The 11,793-nt window shown below is 32.7% G+C and overlaps 1 long non-coding RNA gene across 1 annotated transcript; it reads left to right on the forward strand.

The window, feature by feature from the left end:
- Nucleotides 1-541: 541 nt before the first annotated feature.
- LOC143046708 (uncharacterized) lies at nt 542-10,479 on the forward strand. Its single transcript, XR_012969240.1, has 3 exons — nt 542-623; nt 5,887-6,222; nt 9,446-10,479. It is a non-coding gene; the product is annotated as an uncharacterized LOC143046708 (long non-coding RNA).
- The last annotated feature ends 1,314 nt before the right edge of the window (nt 10,480-11,793 follow it).

Below are 11,793 nucleotides of genomic sequence, written 5' to 3' on the forward strand. Positions count from 1 at the left end.
ATTTGTTTATACATATTTTTCTATTTTCATTTTAATTTACTGGATTATTGTTTATATCCAAAATATATGACACCCACCTTATCATATGGTCATCGTGAAGATAACGATACAGGAGTATAGTACATATGTGTAAAAATTGATATACAGTATGTGGACTTAGGTTAAGATATTAAAGAATCTACTTAATTGGAAAATAGTTCAAGAAATAGAGAGTCATAACCAAACCGCTAGTGATCCGTATTGAAATGAATAATGTGATATTAATTGAATTCAGTATATTTATGAAAGGAATCTTTTATTTCTACATAAAGATAATTTATCCTTTCAATCTATCAAGATGTATACAAAGCGTAAATCCTACGAGACAACCTTATATAGTTTATTGCAATTACCTTACATTCACATTCGATTGTCTGTTATTGATCTTGATTTATTGATATGATCATATATCTAATTATAGAAATATTGCGTAGCAATGATAATATGCAACGTAAATGACACCGACCTTTTAAATACATTAAAGAATGAGTGGGTAAATTTTGATATCGAAAGTGGAAATTCCTGTCAAAAATTTATCTAAACGTCCATTTAAAAAAAGAAGAGCACAATAATTTGTAGCAGGGGTAAGTTTGTTTTTCATCTTCTCGGATTCAATATGATTTATTTTATAGATGTTTTCGTTCATTCATCTATATATAATAATAGTACAAACGGTATATATAAAATACGTACGAAACCAAAGAAATGCAAACAGTTGAAAGTTGTAAATTTATTACAAATACTTAACGATATAAAACAACTGTAATTTTCATGAAGTGTTCAGATTTATTTGACATGTTCGCGTCTTTAATCCTTTTCTGATTAAAGAAAAATCTTTTTTTTTTTAAAGAAAAAAAAGTTAGTTTTTTAAGTACTAACACTAAAAATAACAAGACAAGACTGAGATTTGATACAACATTTTCATACTACAGAGGATTCTAGGAAAAACAAAACTTTTTTAGTATGATATATGAACTGTTGTTTCACTTTCAATAATTTGATATTGACATGTTGTCTTGGTGTGTTACCACTCTACACTATTCTAACTTCCTACTTGATAGGATTTACAATTAAAGATCTTAAATCGTACATTGTCGGCTGCTCCTTTTAACACTTGAAATTTTACATCGTCGGTTGAAAAACGCGTAAGTACTCCTTTCAACACTTGGATCTTACATCGTCGGCTGAAAAACGACTAAGTACTCCTTTTAATATTCGATCTCGAGTTTGTGTTATTCTTCTAAATTAATTTGTAATTCATTGATCAAGTTATTTGAAACGTATGAAGATCACAGTCAGTCAGGAAAATGGTCATTGTAATATTATTGTCCGTGTCTGTGTGTGTTACATTTTAATGTTGTGTGTCTGTTGTGTCGTTATTCTCCTCGAGTTCTTATATTTGGTGTGTTTCTCTCAGTTTTAGTGTGTAACCCGGATTTGTTTATTTCTCTATCGATTAATGAGTTTCGAACAGAGGTTGCCTTTATTCAGTATTTGACGGAAGGTGGAATATTAAATTTTATTCTTTATTTGTTTGTACAATTCGAAAATATATTGGTTTTAAAAAGGTTAGAATGCATATAACAAATAAATATCATAATGAGCATTTATAGTCTCATTGTGTCATATTAATTATATAAATTTATTGTTCTGATCACATATCTATACATACAGTATGGAATGCGGTTCGATAAAATTGCTCCCCTGGTTTATTTCGCTCTCCTGTCAAATCATGTAATTTTGCCACCTCCAATGGTATACGCTACAACGATGGGTGTCGCCAAGAAAGGTTCGATTAAATGAATCAGATAGAAATTAGACGATCACCATTGGTATAGGTGAGTTGTTTAATAGTTGTTGCTTTGGGATAAATGCATGTTTTGGATTAATTTATAACCAGGAATAGCGGTACGGGAAAGAAACGGAAAACGATGGAAGAATTTAAACAAAAAATCTAGAGACAATCGTTCTCAGTGTGCCACCTACATGACCTTCACATTCAAACGTGTACACAAGCACAGTATTCCCTATCTATGTAATGTGTTTTCATCATTATGTGATATAGGGCAAAAAAATGTAGCAGTTTTTGTGTCTTGTTGTTAAGCATTTCCAGGGGAGATAATGTTATTTTTCACGGTGTGTTTGACAGGTTTGTTGCATTGTAACATTATATGATACACACTGATAAAGTGGACTACAATATCCTCTCAAACTCAATTAACCGAATAGCAATAAAAATTAACGGTTTAACATTCACAGTCTGGGAACGCAACTGTACGGTTTTCTACTAATTTTGTCATTCGGGAGACTGTCAAGCGGGGCTCCGACATTTGCAAAATAACAAGTTGCTTGATGGAAACTTTGATGAACTCTTATGTCACGATATAACATTTCTGCTTCAAGTTTTGATAGCTAAAACATTCTTTATGTAAATATGAACCAATAAAATAATCAGAAAGATATATGCATCCAAACGTTTCCCTTAAAATGGTGGAGCTCCGTGTAAAACGATCAAAATTGTCACACAACAACGATCATAAATGTCAAATAAACATCGACAAATCAATGTTTGCTACCTGAATTTTCACATGTACATGCAGATCCGGGAAATTGTTCTGAGTTCCTATCCGTTTGTACGGGAAACATGTGGTTGCAACCCCCACTTTAATTGCTTATTCAATTTTTTGTTTGCTGTGTCAAAAAGAGAGATAAGCAACAGTTTTATAAAGAAGTTATGTAAAAGTTCTGCTACACATCTGACAGTCAGGCATTAATCTGAAGTACACATGTCCAGCAGAGGCATGGAAAAGAGAGTAGAGGTTTAAAAGTACCAGATGCTTATCTGAGATTCCAATTTGAACTAAAAAAGGCAATCTCTTGTAGGAGAGATGATTTATATGAATAAAGTTATTCCACAATAGGAACTTGTTTTTTATGGCCCCGCAACGGAGTTGTCAGTGCCATCAAGTTTTACCCATGTCCGTCTTTCCGTTTTTCCGTAATTCCGTGATTCCGCAACAAACCATTATACGTTTTTTTGTTCTAAACGCCTTCAGATATTGGGCTAATTTTTGGTATGTCAGTTAACCAACCATGATGAGTTATGGGTCAATCTTATGTTTTGTTTCGCTCCGCTAATTTTCGCTGAAATAACGGACTTTTGACTTTGATAAATTATTGAAAATCACAGTTTTACGGATTTTTTCTCTATTTCCTTCCAGATTTTGAGGTGATTTTGATATGTGAAGCTACACTCATGTTTGTGTCAACGTGTGTTTATATTGATATTGCAGATTTTGCGGACTTTTTCGGACGTCGGGGTCATTCGTGTCGCTTTGACACATCTAGTTTATATACAGAAGTTTTCAAACGTAACCATAATAGAAGAGATGTGTATGCATCCTTCATAGTCTTGTAATACTAATGATAATAATTTATGTAATTTCTGAGATGATATAGCAGTGCCATTGGTCCCCCCTGTCTCCTTTTTCAAAGAACTTGATCATCTGAACTGAATATTCAAAGGTTTAAGCAACCCAAGCATTACCATGTGGCTTAATTTTTTGATTTGTCAATATCAAGTAAAATCGATACTACCTTGTCTGAAAAATATGTTCGAAAAAAAATTGTTACACAAAATTGAAGGCTAAAAAAATAGTATGAATTCTGATCTTCTACTTACTTCCTTGTTGATGGATTGTTCCCTGGGTTGTTTTGTTGTATCTTTCAAACTATATATATATATATACGCATGTGTAGAACATGAAATACAAAAACACTCATGAACTAATAGTATTTGACTTGTAATAGTTTGCATGTATAAGAAAAATACAGTGAGCCACTGTATACGGTAGAATAATATAGGGAAATTTTGATATTCTTGAATCTGTTTCTGAGTGGTAAAGAACTAACATACAACTTACGGTGGGCGGTTATTCAAGACAAATTCTATAATACAATCGAGTCTTTATGTGATAAACTATAATAACATTTAGTCTAATGTAAAACTTTTAAATAAAAAAGGACTTTTAATGTCTTGCAAATTTTCGACTGCAGGTAATTATTAAGAAAGAAAAAAAGATATAAATAGTAAATTCAAGTAGTATAAATAACATTGGCAAATAAAAATAGTATCACAGTATGTCGACGGACAATTGTTAGATGCTATAAGATAGAATAAAAATGTATCGAAAATATAACACAAAAGAAATCATGAAATAACTCAGTGCAATCCCAATTTTAGATGCTAACACATCAAAAGAAAAAATACAATCACACCATGTCGCCACAGGACACAAAACAAAAACCAACTGCAATCAACAAATAAAACGTAAAGAGTCACAAGAAATAAAAATAAAAATCATTTGCGGGCAACTACCGACTTATTATATTGTATGATCGAACACAAACATAGCCAAAACATGACACCTAAGAAATAAGACGCAGACTAAATTACAAGATCAATAAATGATGTATAAAAAATAATTCCGAAAATACAACTGGCTAAAACAAACAAAAGGAATACAATATAAATCTATGCTACCCCAAAAACTCAATTTCACAATGGTTAAACAATCTGTGTTACGGTTTAAATGACACAGAAATTATGACTGTCGGTGTAATTGTAATTGTTAAAGAAAAAAACATATTAAACATGCAAATATTATTTAACAAAAAAATGTTTTAATCACTTAAAAGTCATGGGATGTTATATATATGACGGGTGTGTTCGATGCGTAGATTAATTAACAACATCCCTTTTTTTAACATTCAACTTTGAAATTGGGTACAAATGTCAAATTTAGGTGTGCCACTTTAAGAATGCTCTTAAAGGATTGACAATTCATTTCTCTATTTTGGTAATTTTCCCAAGATGTCGGGCAAAAAAAGTAGCAGTTTATAAGAAGACCCCCTGAATGACATAACAACTTGACTTATGGTCGTTTTTTAAACGAGTATTTGCAAGTTGCATTGTTAACAGTTGTACGATATGAAAATGAATCAACGTGAATGCAAATATTTATACTAACTTAAGGGAAAGTAACTTTTGTGACACCTTGACGACCGTATACAAAGTTCATTTCACTTTTCTACCTTCTAAACACAAGAGGTCGAACTGTTTTGTTCTATTTAAATCGCCTACGGTCTACATAGTAGTGTACCATATTGCCAAAAAATAGGAGATTTAAATTATAACGACATTTACAATACATGATTAGGTTAAATTATAGGAATTCCTTCTACATTTTTACATCTATTCGTAGATTGGGTAAATAGTTTTCTCATTAAGGTGGTACCTAATACTACAGGGAGATAACTCTGTAAAATAATTTAAACGTTTTAATTACGTTGTGTTTTGATGGAAAAGTAAGTTTCTCAGTGATCAAAATAATTGTTTGTCAAACTGCTATATAACCAGTGTAATTTTTCTGATAAAACGGTTGGTTAAAATTTTTTGAATTTTTGAAACTTTTGTCAAAGGGTCAAAGTAAATACTTTGTCAAATTTTTATGAAAATTAAACGGGCCAAATTAATTTTAGTAAAGGTGTTGGGTACCACCTTAAATATCCTCGAATGATTCCACAATTTATTTCTTAAACATTTGTATGAATTTTAATAATGTATGGAATATTTTTTTATTTGAATGTTTAAAAGCATGAAAAGATAATAACATATTGTTGTTTAAATAATGAAATTCAATTTGAGTGTCGACAAGCTAGCAATAAAAACATGTTAATGGAAATGCCTGTATCAAGTCAGGAATATCCCATTTTCTTTTCTGAAAAGTTATTTTATTATTGTATATCTTTGCTTAGTACATTGTAGATATAATTGATATTTTACAGCAAATATGAACCAGAACTCAAGAAACGATGAAAATGATAGCGCTAAAAATATTCATAGAATGAGGAAAATGAAGTACTGGGGAAAATATGGCGTCAAGCGTTTCATTTACCCTGGAAGGCGCAGATACCCACCATGTGTTTCCCAATCTGAAGACGGAGGAATCATTATCTCAAATGACGTTTTTGGATTGGCAATCAAACAATTTGAAGAAATGTATAAAGCTTGTCTAGTCAAAAGGAAAACCCACGAACAGTATATACTTAACTTAAGGTATCCTGACAAAACATCAGATGAATATCTAGAGTACCTAGAGAATAGAACATACTGCAATGAAGGTAAATAATAAACCTATCATACATACCAACATAATGTGTATTTACGACAGACGCAAAAAACTTATTAGTTACGCTCGAATTCCCCAAAAAAGAGTTGAAAAAGGCCAAATAAAGTACAAACATAAAGAGGATTAAGGACCAAAATTCCGAAAAAAAACTTGTTGCTGTTGATCTATAGACAATGACTGTTGTGTGCAAGATTTTGGCCATGCTGGTGTAAAAAATATATTCATAGTTGTGCTTGAGAAAATATTTGCTTATCCGCTATATTTATCAGGAATACTTTTTAAAGGGTTGACAACGAGTACTCGAGTACTCAGGTACTCGTTCAATTCCTATTGTTAGATGGTGACGTTCCTTTGTTCCCTTACGGTGTTTATATATCTCAACTTGTACGATTCGCTCGTGTATGTAACAATGTTTGAGATGTTAACAAGAAAAATTTATGTATTACTGAAAACTTATTACACCAGTGTTTTCGATATCACAGACTAGTCAAAACATTAACTAAATGTTATCATCGTTATAAGGACATCATTCGTAAATACAGCTCTACATGTAGACTTCTTCTACGATCAGGTATTTCACATCAATTTTGTTATGGAAATATTCTTTATAAAGCACAAAAATGTCAGTATTCACCTCAGAAACTAACAAAACCTTTAAATAGACTTATCAAGAAAGGATATAGTTACGATAGTGTTGTCAGGTCATTAAATATTGGATATTTTGGCGTTAATTTTGATTCACTTATAGGGTCTTTGCATCGGAATTAAACATATTTATTCAAAAACCAGTTGTTGGATTGACACGGGTTATGTTCTTCTCATATATGTCATGATGGTATGACAATATATCCCTAACTGGAAGAATTGTGCCTGATATTCATATGAAGAAATCATAATATTTCAATTAGTTTAATTGAAGTCTGGAGCTGGCATGTCAGTTAACTGCTAGTAGTCTGTTATGTATTATTGTCATTTTGTTTATTTTCTTTGTTACATCTTCTGACATCAGACTCGGTCTTGAACTGAATTTTAAATGTGCGTATAGTTATGCGTTTACTTTTTTACACTGGCTAGAGGTATAGCGAGAGGGTTGAGATTTCATAAACATGTTTAATTATATAACCCGCCGCATTTTTGCGCCTGTCCTAAGTCAGGAGCCTCTGGCCTTTGTTAGTCTTGTCTTATTTTATTTTTAGTTTCTTATGTACAATTTGGAAATTAGTATGGCGTTAGTTATCACTGAGCTAGTATATATTTGTTAAGGGGCCAGTTGAAGGACGCCTTCAGGTGCGGGAATTTCTAGCTACATTGAAGACCTGTGACCCTCTGCTGTTGTTTTTTTATGGTCGGGTTGTTATCTCTTTGACACATTCCCCATTTCCATACTCAATTTTATCCTGAGGATACTTTTTGTTATAGCAGTACAGGCAACGTCCTTTCCTTCCGAAGGAATGTTTCCTATGTGCACAACTTTCAACAACAACAAAAAAAGTCAAAAAGTCTTTCGTTTGAAATTGTTTTCAAGATCATATTTCCAAACAAGAACCGAAGCAAAAATATCTGCGGCGACCCCTACGGAACTGATTAAAAACATTTCAACGCGGTGTTTACACGGATTAAAACTTTCATTGATTAATAATTAATACATTACAAGCCGAAAAACTTACCATAATTTGTGAATCAACACTTCTATTTAAACGTGATTGGTATGATATGTACATTTGAATTAAACCCTAACCATGCTGAATTGTTTTCAGAAAATGTCAAATGTTCGTTTATTTGCAAATATGCAATTGAGCTTAGCCCTGTTGCTGTAGCATATTGATTCCTTTCATTCTAATTAAGGTGATCACGTGGTGGAGTGGTCGAGGTGGGCGGTAATTTGCCCCAAAGTTGGCCATCAGGTTCAAAAAGCGTCAATTTTGCCGATTTGTCTTCCTTTTTCTTGACCCAGAAGACCCAGGGATGCTGGTAAAGGTATCCAGCTTAAGCCTGCATGTAGAGTTGACCCTAGTAAACAAATCCCAATAGTTGTTAGGTCGGAGTGAATCCGATCTTGGTTCAGTAGTCTACAGAAGGTCATGTTGACCAAAAAAACTGAATTTCACAATTTTTGCCGATTTTTGACTTCAAATGAAGCCAAAACCTGAATTAGTTGTTTCCTATGCGTATTTCAATAATAATAACGATCAATAGTTATATGGCTGTGAGTTTGCACTTTTTTTGCAAGTTTTATGCCTCTGACATGTCTGAACTTCATGTGTAAGATACATATTTGGAGCCCATCCCTCCAGAAAACCAAGTTTCAGCAAATATGAATTTTCCAAGTCCGTATTTGTGCTCAAAATGCTACGTATACATGAGAAACGTGAATATGGATAGCCTCAGGTTGACGAAACATGCATACCTTTTAAAATAAGTATCATAAAGTGGACATCTTAAAGTGTTGAACGCTATTGGTGCCAAATAATTGTTATGTGGGTACGCCCGTCATATGACGGTCACCGCATGGTAAGGGTTAACCTAACCAATCTGTATTTTAAACTTAACTATAACTGTTTAATTTACAATATAAAGATAGGCGAAAGTACGAGATCGAAAATCAAACCCAAAAGTCAAAAATAAACTGACAATGTCATGGCTAAAATTTTGTCGGACAAACGATGGTGCAAAAACACACGGGGCAAGTCAGATTGAGCATTACTAAAAGGCACAAGTAACTTATAGTCCAATATTGCTCTTGACTAATCAATGGACAAATGGGACAAGTCATATTACAAAAAATACCAACTCCTCTGGAACAGATGAAACATATATTGTCTACTTTGTCGGACCTTTTTTTTCTCAATATTTTTGATAAAATTGAATGTTGCTCTACATGTATAAACACGTACACAAACATTAATTGATAACAAAACAAAAAACAGAGGATCAAAATATGTGTGTAGTTCATTTGTCTTTCGTTATATTTTTATGGAAGATAGTAACGAAAACACTGCATCCCATCTTAAACCTATTCTTGTCAATAGAAATTCAAGATTGAAGATTTATCCGAGTACTCGCGGAAAATAAGAGTTAACTAGAAGTAGTGTACAACGAATGTATGTTTCTTTAGCTAGTTCTTTTTTTCTTTAGTTAACGCATATGCATCTTTCTAAACACAAAAGTTAGGACGATTGCCAAATCTAACAACTGAAACAATATGTTTTTATAAGATTACAGGTTCTGGAATGGAAATGGTTTGAAGGTAAAATGCTTATACGACTATTTAGTGAAAACTTTGGGTACTGAAATAGACATACGAAAAAGACAACAACTGTTTATCATACAGGATATAATACAAAGTGCAATGCAGCTAAACAGCGGTTCGAATACAATAGAAATATCGAGCGGGAGTCTAGCAGAGGGAATTGATTTACCAGGTAGTGATAGAGATATCATGTTCGTAATGAAAACCGTGGATGTAATGCCGAATGTGAAGAATATCAAACATGCTATACATCGTACAACACTGCTTATGGAGACTGATAATGATCATCCTGGATTTATAAGACTCCGATTAATAGCGGGAGGGGACGGCGAAACTTACTTTATAACATATGAATCATTTGAAAGTTCGAGAAACGGTTTATATCTATCCGTCACCAAATTTATAAATAATATAAATCAGAAGTTTCCACATCTTCAGTTATCATCACATTGCCCTTGTTTATCGGATAAACATCAAACCATTGATGCTGCATTCTGTCTACGTAGTAAATACCTACCTTCAAATACAATACAATGGGCGTTCCGTTATCGACAGCAATGGCCATCTTATTCTACTATTGATAAAATTATAGAATATGGTTGTTTGTTAGTACCTATTGGACCAAGAACTCAACCAGATTGTGATGTTTTGTGGAGAATATCTTTCTCAATGGCCGAAAAACAACTTATACATTCGTTTAACCACACTCAACTCTTGTGTTACGGTCTCCTAAAATTAGCACTAAAACATATCATTAACACACACGATCAATCAAAAGGTTTACTGTGTTCTTATTTTCTGAAGACGGCTTTATTCTGGGTCTCAGAGGAAGTGGACATTGACACATTCCAATTACCTAATTTGTTTTATTGTTTTACTCTCTGCATAAATAAACTGATTTTTTGGGCACACAACTGTTTTTGTCCGAACTATTTTATACCTGAACACAATATGTTCTTAGGAAAGATCAATTCAGATAACAATAAAATTCTTATACAACTTTGAATAGCATGACAAATGATGGTTTTGATGATTTGATAAGGAACGTGATTTCCAACGACAAGGACAAGTATCGTTTTCTTTATACAAAGGAAACATCCTCTTTCATACTATTAGACTTCTTATTTTTCAGAATATGTGGGATAGGACCTACAACACACATTTCACATTATTTGAAAGCACTAGTATGTATTGAATCGTTAATTAAATCCAAAACACATTTCACATTATTTGAAAGCACTAGTATGTATTGAATCGTTAATTAAATCCAAAACACATTTCACATTATTTGAAAGCACTAGTATGTATTGAATCGTTAATTAAATCCAAATCTTCAACATTCATTATTGGTGTTTGTAAATATCTTTATGCTGAAATAAGTCAATATGCCGCGCAAGTAGTACCACCACCAAGTATAACGACTAAGGCATGCAACAAATATTATCAAACATATCAAAGATATTTACTAGACGGTACGAAAACTGATGCTGTATCGGGTTGGTTGTTATACGCGTCGTTTTATTATGTAACGGGACAGTTCGATGTAACACTTAGACTTACTGATACAGTCCTATCAAGATGTTCACCTGATATGGTTTTAATAGGATGTGTATGTTACCATGAGAGACATATACAAGATTATAGAAATCGTGTTCATTCTACAATGACACTGAATGATAAGATGAGAATAGCTACTCTAAAAAGTATCATATACTCACAGAACTCATTATTAATACCACGGGAACTACAACTTGAGGTAAAAGACCAAGAAATGTGTTTGCCGCCTACTGTTATGTCTCACTGCCTTAGATTTCTATGCTTTCATCATCTTGGCGATTTTCCGAGGAGACAGAATGCTCTAAATGATTTATACAAAACGGTAAACGATACAAAGAAAAACTCAGTTTTTTTAAGTATGTTATCTAATTCGTTAACAATACTTGGAGTGTGCTATGAGGTAATCGGTGTGAAGGACATAGCATACGAGTGTTATGACAAAGCTTTGCAATGTGAAAGTAATATATGTCCTTCAGCAAAAGCAAGAAAATTAAAGCTTTTAGAGATTTGATTTAATCTGTCACCATCAGCAGAAATTGAAGTATGTTATTTAATATCTCATGTATCAGTCAATTAGTAAAATATCATCTTAGGATTTACCTTCAGTCTGATACATACATCACATTTAAAAACAAGGTAACCAGACTAACGGCCTGATCCAGATTCTTACATAACTCATCAATATTACTAAAAGAATAACAACAGAGAGAGAATAAAAAGAGACACAAGTATATCAGTTGATGCAAATTTCTCTCC

This window comes from Mytilus galloprovincialis, chromosome 9 (genome assembly GCF_965363235.1).
Source record: "Mytilus galloprovincialis chromosome 9, xbMytGall1.hap1.1, whole genome shotgun sequence".
NCBI classification, from domain to species: Eukaryota; Metazoa; Mollusca; class Bivalvia; order Mytilida; family Mytilidae; genus Mytilus; species Mytilus galloprovincialis.